We start from the raw sequence: 8,723 nt of genomic DNA, 5'->3' as shown, positions 1-8,723 counted from the left end.
TTTTATTTACAGATTGTGGATCTGTCAACATGAAGGTAAGTAACATAGTCTCTCTACTAGCTGACTTGGAAACAAAACCTCAGCACAGAAACAGCTTTAGTGAAGGTTACAAATGATCTTCTTATGGCCTCTGACAGTGGACTCATCTCTGTGCTTGTCCTGCTAGACCTCAGTGCAGCGTTCGATACTGTCGACCATAATATCCTATTAGAGCGATTAGAACATGCTGTAGGTATTACAGGTACTGTGCTGCAGTGGTTTGTATCATATCTATCTGATAGACTCCAGTTTGTTCATGTAAATGGAGAGTCCTCTTCACACACTGAGGTTAATTATGGAGTTCCACAGGGTTCAGTGCTAGGACCAATTCTGTTTACATCATACATGCTTCCCTTAGGCAGCATCATTAGAAGACATAGCATACATTTACACTGCTATGCAGATGACACCCAGCTCTATCTGTCCATGAAGCCAGATAACACACACCAGTTAGTTAAACTGCAGGAATGTCTTAAAGACAGTAGCGGTTTTTGATACGGGCGACATGGGCGGTTGCCCGGGGCGGCATCACGGGCATCAGCAAAAAAAAAAAAAAAAAAAAAAAAATTGCTCGTTCTCATGCTGCCCCGACATCAGCCAGCGCATATTGGGAATGTCACAGTCACTGATCGGTTTTCTATCGCCCATTTGCTGGTAGTAAGGGCGCCCTCCGTTTGCGAGGTGCGCCTGCTGCTTGCGGCACAGGGAGGAGAGGGCGGGGCGGCGGGGGTTCTCTGGCTGGCTGGAGCAGCATCTAATAACCAACTCGCAAAATAAAACAAAATAAAAACAAACCAACAAACACGAAAACACCCGACATCATGATACAGACTTATAATTTGCACCGATGTTTTTTTTCGAAATTCTATACGTGAAAAGTGAACGCGAGAGCCCTCGGTGCGCCTGCGCGCTGCTGAAGTCAAAGTAAACTTTATTGTCATCTCCGCTACATACAGTCCAGCATATAGAGAGACGAGGCGACGAGGCTGCAGTTACAGCGGTGCAAGTAAACAAACAATAAATATAAGAAGAGTAAGAAAATAAATCTACACTTTAGGACTCGGGGTAAAGGATCAATAACAATTGAAAATTTATAATTTACAGTTTGATGATTTAAAGTCTCACACACAACCCGTCGAAAGGGGAGGGGCCGGCTGCTTCCAAATAGAGCGCATTTCATTCATAATGATGTAAATCCAAGTCCATTATGTATTCATGATTTGAGTCCTGGGTTGTGTGAAATCCCAGAAATAAACCTTAGACAAAGGGAGTCTGTGAACTAAGGTGTAGGTCTGTTAGGTTATGTTGTGGTGATCCTCGAGTTGGGGGATTTGTGTTCATACTGGAGTGCATAATTAAAACCAATGGAAGATGGACAAGAAAAGTTCAAAGTCATCAGTTGCTCAGTTTAGAAAAAAGAGAAAAGAAGAGGAGGAGAAACGGGCAACAGATGCAGGTAAGCAGATGCGTGATTGGATGATGGCAGGTCATCCTGAAACAATCAGAATCAGAATACTTTATTAATCCCTAAGGAAATAATGTGGGTTACAGTTGCTCCAAGAAGAAATGGTAAAAATAGTAACAGTAACAGACTAAACTCCAAACATTATGCTACAGATTTTAATATTAATTAGTCATTGTCAGTTGTTGATTTGTCCTGTTCTCATTGTATGACGAATTATGATGGCTGTTTGGTAGCCGTTTGCATACAATGTATACTCTCTCTCTCTTTATATGTGTGTGTGTGTGTTTCTCTGGCGAAATTCAGTATGGTTCCAACAACAGTTTTATGTTAATGTATAATCCTTAATATGTTTTATGTGTGTGTGTGTGTGTGTGTGTGGGGAGGGGGGGGGGGGGGGGGGGGGGTGCCAGAGGGAGTGTTCGCCCGGGGCGCCAAACAGGCTAGGACCGCCACTGCTTAAAGACATAAAGACCTGAATGATATTTTATTTGATATTTTGATAATTATGGAAAAGGGTGGAGTGCCCACTCCGGGTCGGGGATGAGTTCCTGCCCCAAGTGGAGGAGTTCAAGTATCTCGGGGTCTTGTTCGTGAGTGATGGGAGAAGGGAGCAATGGCGTGTCCAGCGGGGTGGCCTGGGGGGGCACAGGCCACCCCCCCAACCAGACTGGCCACCCCAGGTGCCACCCCAAAGGTAAAACAATAAAATTCAATCAAATATCAAATGTACGATTATGTTTTCACGGTGAAGCTCAGATATCCGAGTGTAAGTGAATGCAGCATCGGCTTCTGCGCTATGTGCATCACGTTAGCAAAGGTAGGAGAGCCAAGTAGAAAGACGTCACTGCAGGAAACAATTTTTCGGTGAAAGAAAATGAGGACAGAATAAATGTCCCGGTAAGTAATATTAAGTTTGTTGAGTTTAGTAAACTTCGGTGAAATTAGAATACCAAGGAAAAAATAACACTTAAAGAATTATTGCAGCCGTGGAATATTTCAGACAGTATGCTACTGAGGGCAGCTAACATAAGAGTTATGAGTTATAAGATATAATCCAAGTCGTAACATTGCTGTATGGAGCTGCAGATTTGGTTGCAGGTTAACATCGCTGGACTGGCCATCGGGCATACCGGGTATATGCCCGGTGACTTATTTTTTTTATTTTTTTTTTGTAATGGCATGAACAATGAGAGGTGGTGGATTGGCCAGATGCAGGTCGATGTGTAAAAATTACTCAGTTGTTTGGTGGTGGCTATGGGGGAGCTTCCACAGAGGCCAGAAGGTGGATGAGGGAAGGGGAGGCAGGAGGAGAGCCCCGAGGCGGCCACCAGTCCGCGTGTCAGGTGAACTGAACTTCAGGTAAGAAGTTATGACCTGCAGTCTATCTGGGTCAGATATAAACTAAGTTTAGGTGGAGTTTATTTCGTTGTGCTGACTTTTTACCGTCAGTTACAATAACTCGTACTGCGTTCTAGCCAGCTTGATGGAGTTTTTAGGTGGGTGGGTGCTATGATGTTACTGATAGTGAACTTTATTTTATTCATAAGGTTAGTTAGTAGAGTTGCCAACGGCTCCTTAAAAAAATGGAATGGTCCCTCATTCAGAGAAAATATTACACGTTTTGTATTGAGCTGAGAAGAGACGCAGTTTGTCCCGGACTTTAGCTAGAATGGAAAAAGACACAAAACTGGATTTATTCTGTCGTTACGCTGTCAGTTGCCTCTTCTTCTCTCATTCTCTCCCCCTCCCTCTCCTGTTGCTACTTCAATCATGAAACTCATCAATGATCAGCTGATCGGCTTTTCTCTCTTGTTTATTTATCGCCCACTTTGCGCCAGAAACAGGAAACCAGCAGATGTCGCGCTAAACAACAGCAGCACGTTTAAGCTTGATCAGCTGTTGTCAGAATTTATTTAATATTAATTTCTAGTATCAGCTGATGTTTACTGGAGCCACAGCTGTAAACCTGCTGGTCATGATATCGGTTTGGTTATCTGGTGAGAGGGAAACATGAAGATGAAACCAGGAGATGTCCTTACTGAATCATCAGAGCTGAACAGGTGATGGAGAAACAGGTTTACCTTTTAGGTGACATGAATGAGTTGAAGTTATGAACTGTTTCTGAGAGACAAATAACACCAGGATCCTTTTTATGTAGCTGACAGCTGGTAACTGTGCAGGGGCGGGTCTAGGAAATTTTTGCCAGGGGGCCAGGTAGGGCATTAACAGGGAGAGGGGGGCACAAAGAAATACTTTTCTTTCTTATTCTCATTTAAAATATCTAGCTTTTATTAAATAATTATCTAAATCTTACAACTAAAGTTTTTATCTGACGTAAAATGTATAGAAATCATACATATACCAACAAGACTGTACATCACTGTCACAACAGCATTTGTTTTCATTCAAAGGCTTTATGGCTTTAATACCTGGTGGGCCGGTCTGTAGTCAAAATGCCCGATTTTCTGTCCCAGTCCAGCCCTGCAGGTTAATACTGGCAGTGTCACCATGCCAGCTGACTGTATTTCATCATCAGCCAGTGTTGTTCTTTATCAATATTACCAAAGTTTACCATAAGGCAGCATAGAAAGTATTTACTTGCTTTCAGGTTTTATTCAAATGTTAGTCTTTTCAGTTGTTTCCCCACTTTTTTCCTGTTTCAAAATCAAACACCAGTTTGTGAGAAGATTATCTTCTTTTTTTAATAGGCACATAAAGTTTTACATTGGCATTGGCTAATTTGTCAATTGTTTGTTACAAATGTTCGTATTTTAATATAAAAAAAATGTTTTTGCCCAAAACATATGTGCACTATATGTCAGTAAAAATACTATGCAAATATTGATGTCCTTGAATGCTGAGTAAACACTGACAAAGCACTGATTGTATCTCTTGTACTTTATCAACGCAGTATCTAAAAACTTTGCACCATAGTGGTTAAAATCTCATTCTAATAAGAGTTAAAAGCGCATTCGGTTATTAGGTTTATGGGGTTATTGAATTATGGTGAACGGTTGGTAGAATTGTTTTTAAACATTATCTGCCAATTACATCTGCCACCCTTCTCCAAATCTGTGCCCCTACCTGGCCCCCCCAACAAAAATTTTCTAGACACGCCACTGGAAGGGAGCCGGAGATCGACAGACGGATTGGGGCTGCAGCTGCAGCAATGCGGATGCTGCACCGGTCCGTCGTGGTGAAGAGGGAGCTGAGTGTAAAAGCGAAGCTCTCAATTTACCGGTCGATCTACGTCCCTACCCTCACCTATGGCCACGAGCTGTGGGTAGTGACCGAAAGAACGAGATCGCGGATACAAGCGGCAGAAATGAGCTTCCTCCGAAGGGTGGCTGGCCTCTCCCTTAGAGATAGGGTGAGAAGGTCGGCCATCCGGGAGGGGCTCAGAGTAGAGCAGCTGCTGCTCCACATCGAAAGGAGCCAGCTGAGGTGGTTCGGGCATCTGACAAGGATGCCCCCTGGGCGCCTCCTGGGTGAGGTGTTCCAGGCATGTCCCACCGGGAGGAGGCCCCGGGGCAGACCCAGGACACGCTGGAGAGATTATATCTCTCAGCTGGCCTGGGAACACCTTGGTATTCCCCCGGATAAGCTGGAGGAGGTGGATGGGGAGAGGGAGGTCTGGGCCTCTTTGCTTAGGCTGCTGCCCCCGCGACCCGGCCCCGGATAAAGCGGATGAAGATGGATGGATGGATGGATGGATAATTATGGAGTTCCACTTCTGACCAAATTATTCCTTCGGTGCACATATTAAACAAATATGTAAGACTGCTTTCTTCCATTTGTGCAACATCTCTAAAATTAGAAACATCCTGTCTCAGAGTGACGCTGAAAAACTAGTTCATGCATTTATTTACTGCCTCCCATTCTACTTTTAAATACTCTAGGAACAACAAGTAGGCCTGCAGTGTGAGAGCGAAGTGCTCTAATAGGGTGATATGGTACTACAAGGTCATTAAGATAAGATGGGGCCTGATTATTTAAGACCTTGTATGTGAGGAGCAGGATTTTGAATTCTGGATTTAACAGGAAGACAAAACAGGAGAAATCTGCTCTCTCTTTCTAGTCCCTGTCAGGACTCTTGCTGCAGCATTTTGGATTAGCTAAAGGCTTTTCAGGGAGTTTTTTGGACTTCCTGATAATAATGAATTACAGTCGTCCAGCCTGGAAGTAATAAATGCATGAACTACTTTTTCAGCGTCACTCTGAGACAGGATATTTCTAACTTTAGAGATGTTGCACAAATGGAAGAAAGGGTTAAGGTTAGGGTTATGTGGAACCAACTCCCAGTTTGCACTTGGGCCCTAATACATCCCTTAGTCACAGGGCGGATTATTAAACATTACCCATGAGCCAAAAACAGCAAATAAACAAATAAACCAGTAAAGGAGACTAACTCATGAGGAGGATGGTCAAAACTTTTATTTAGCAGAAGTATTCAGTAGATTAGAAGTGGAACATGAAGAGGAGGACCCAAATGCAGGGCACGAACAAAAGCAACACATTTATTTGTTGCTTCAAAATCCAAAAATTAAACAAAGTCATTAAAACCAGAATCAAACAGAAATCAGAGAAGTGTGAGGAGCACAGATAAATGTTCTGTCAACAAAGGGACAGTGAGCAAAGATGGAGACTGGGAATTACTGAATGGAACATAGGTGGGATCATAACACAAGAAGTTAAATCAAACTAAAACAGAAAATAACCAAAAGATTAATGTGAAACACAGAGACAAGAAAGCTCGTGATCAACATGAAGACAGAGATGAGGGAACTGATGAGGAGTCACCATAACAAGACTGTCCTCCGAGGAAGGCCAATCCAAACATCAGGAATCTGCAAACACTCCAGCCCAACTTTTCTTTCAAGGTCAGACCAGTTGAGCTCAAACAGCTCAACAGGTGACTCGGTGTCCCTGGATGCTTCTTGTGTGCAGGTGTGTTTTTCTCCAGAAGTGAATGGCACAGGCAAGTTTCTAACAATGAAGGCAGAAGGTGAGTATGACTTGACTTTAAAGCCTAGTAAGAGGTAAGCATCAAAAAACAGGCCTGAGCTGCTCACTACCACACAGATCAGGTTAAAAATCAGGCAACAAGTGGAGAGAAGAGCGAAATACTGCTGGTGAGGAGTTATGAGCGTGACAGCTGGAGTCAGAACCAGAACAGAAACCATCTGAAGACATCATCTACAATAACAATGGATGAAAACACAGGATCACAAACCAGCAAACCCATGAAGGCAAAAAGGAAACTAGCAATCAGACTGACTTCCAGAATAAAGAAATGCAAACAGGAATCCAGAACTTCCTAAACGTGAAACAATGGTGAAATCTCAAATACAACAATCAATGTTTGTGTTTATGGACTGTAATTAAAAACCAATCATTCAAACAGAACCAGAGAGAAAATGTCCCAAAAAGTCTACCACAACAGTCACATCAAGGTGCTTTGTATTTTAAGGTAAAAACCTTACACCTGCTGGACACGAGCGATCCAACAGTCTGGAGTATTCTGAGAGGATCCTGATTGGTGGAAGAGCTGCTGTATCTTCAGAGAAAACATTAACCTCTCCTCCAGCTCATCTCCTCCTCTCAGCCAGGACCCGAAGAAGAGGAGGGAGAGAAACGATCACCTTCAATTGGATGACTCTCCTCACATTGACACTCGAATTATTATGAAAGAAGTTGACTGCAGATTTACAACCAGTGGAAACCAATCAGTCAGAGGAGTTAACAGCAAATGCCATCCTCTCTCCCAGATCCTCCGCTGTCTCATTGCTCCTCATCTGAATCCAAACAGGAAGCAAACGTGGAGAATTTCCCATTCCCAGAGTTTTCCCTTTCAGTTTCCAAGCTGAAATACAGATCAGCCTGCCACATTAAAAGCACCTACTCTGAGTATGTAGCAGACTGGCTCCACCACATTAAAAGCATCTACTTTTAGTATATAACAGATCAGCCCCACCACATTAAAAGTGCCTGCTCTGAGTATCCCCTCACCTAAAACAGGCATAATTAGCCTGTGGGTATTTTAGGATAATTGTTCTAACTTGTGATAAATGTCTTTTTTGCTTCCACAGAGGCTGTTTCATCAGTAGTGTCATAAAGAACGAGGCTCAGCTCTTAATCATTGGGACAAATACACCATTAACTTTTGAATTCATTTCCTGAATCTGCATCAGCGACGGTAAACTCTTCCTCATTACGGAAGCAGATGCTTTAAAAGCCAGACTGGATGGGATCAAAGGCCAGCGCGGCTCCCCGGCTCACTGCTTTAGCTCATTTTCATTAAAACATCTATCGCATAATGCATTAACGCTTTAAAAGCTGCTCACGAACACCTTTCCTGTGATAGAAATGGGCAAAGGACAGCGGAGAGCCTCGCATCAAGTCAATCAAAACGTTCCTGCCGATGGTGGCGACCCTGACAGGTGAGAGGAGCGCGTGTGTGCTGGGCAGAGGCCGCAGAGCCATGCAGACCAAGGGTAATGCATTTTTCTCCAAACAAGAAAGATTGCTGAATCCCTGCCTCCCGGAGCATGGGGGCCTGGAGGGGGAGCAGGGCAGTGCATAGTGATGCAGGTATATGGATGGCCTGAGGAGGTTTCCATCATTCATAAAGCGCGGCGGCCGTACACGCCCTGACGCCGAATTGATCTTGCAAAAGAAGCTGGGTGGCAGAGCGACCACTTCATTAGTCTCCCCGAGCTACAAATCACCTGCTGCTGCAGCGCTCAGAGGGGCCGGCGTTATCCGTTGTATTACCCCGCTGCAGCCTCAGCACGCTAAAAGGACCGGCCGCTCATGCAGCCATTACGAGTGAGTTATGTGGCGATGCCAAAATCTTCCTCCTACATCTGCAGGTCAGAGGAAGCACTCGGAGCAGAATAATTCACAGCAAGGAGCATCTGGAAGCTCGTTTGACTTTTCAAATGTGACTTTTAGAAATAGAGATGTGATCTGAAAAAACTGCACATTTTCTGTTCGGTTTGTCGACTCGATCATATCGCACCTTAAAACCGAGCATTAGCATCCAGGCTGAAAAAACCCTGCAGTTTCACTACCGTCCAGCAGAGGCATCGACATGTTTACAGCCTGATGCACAAACTGATCTATATAGATAAGTTCCCCCTTCATAAAAAACTTCATACTAGCTGGAATGATGTTGTAACTCACATGTTTAAGCTGCTAGCTGTCTGCTAGCTTTACC

Source organism: Maylandia zebra, linkage group LG1 (assembly GCF_041146795.1).
Source record: "Maylandia zebra isolate NMK-2024a linkage group LG1, Mzebra_GT3a, whole genome shotgun sequence".
NCBI classification, from domain to species: domain Eukaryota; kingdom Metazoa; phylum Chordata; class Actinopteri; order Cichliformes; family Cichlidae; genus Maylandia; species Maylandia zebra.
The sequence above is the reverse complement of the archived record's forward strand: the minus strand, read 5'-3'. Positions refer to the sequence as shown.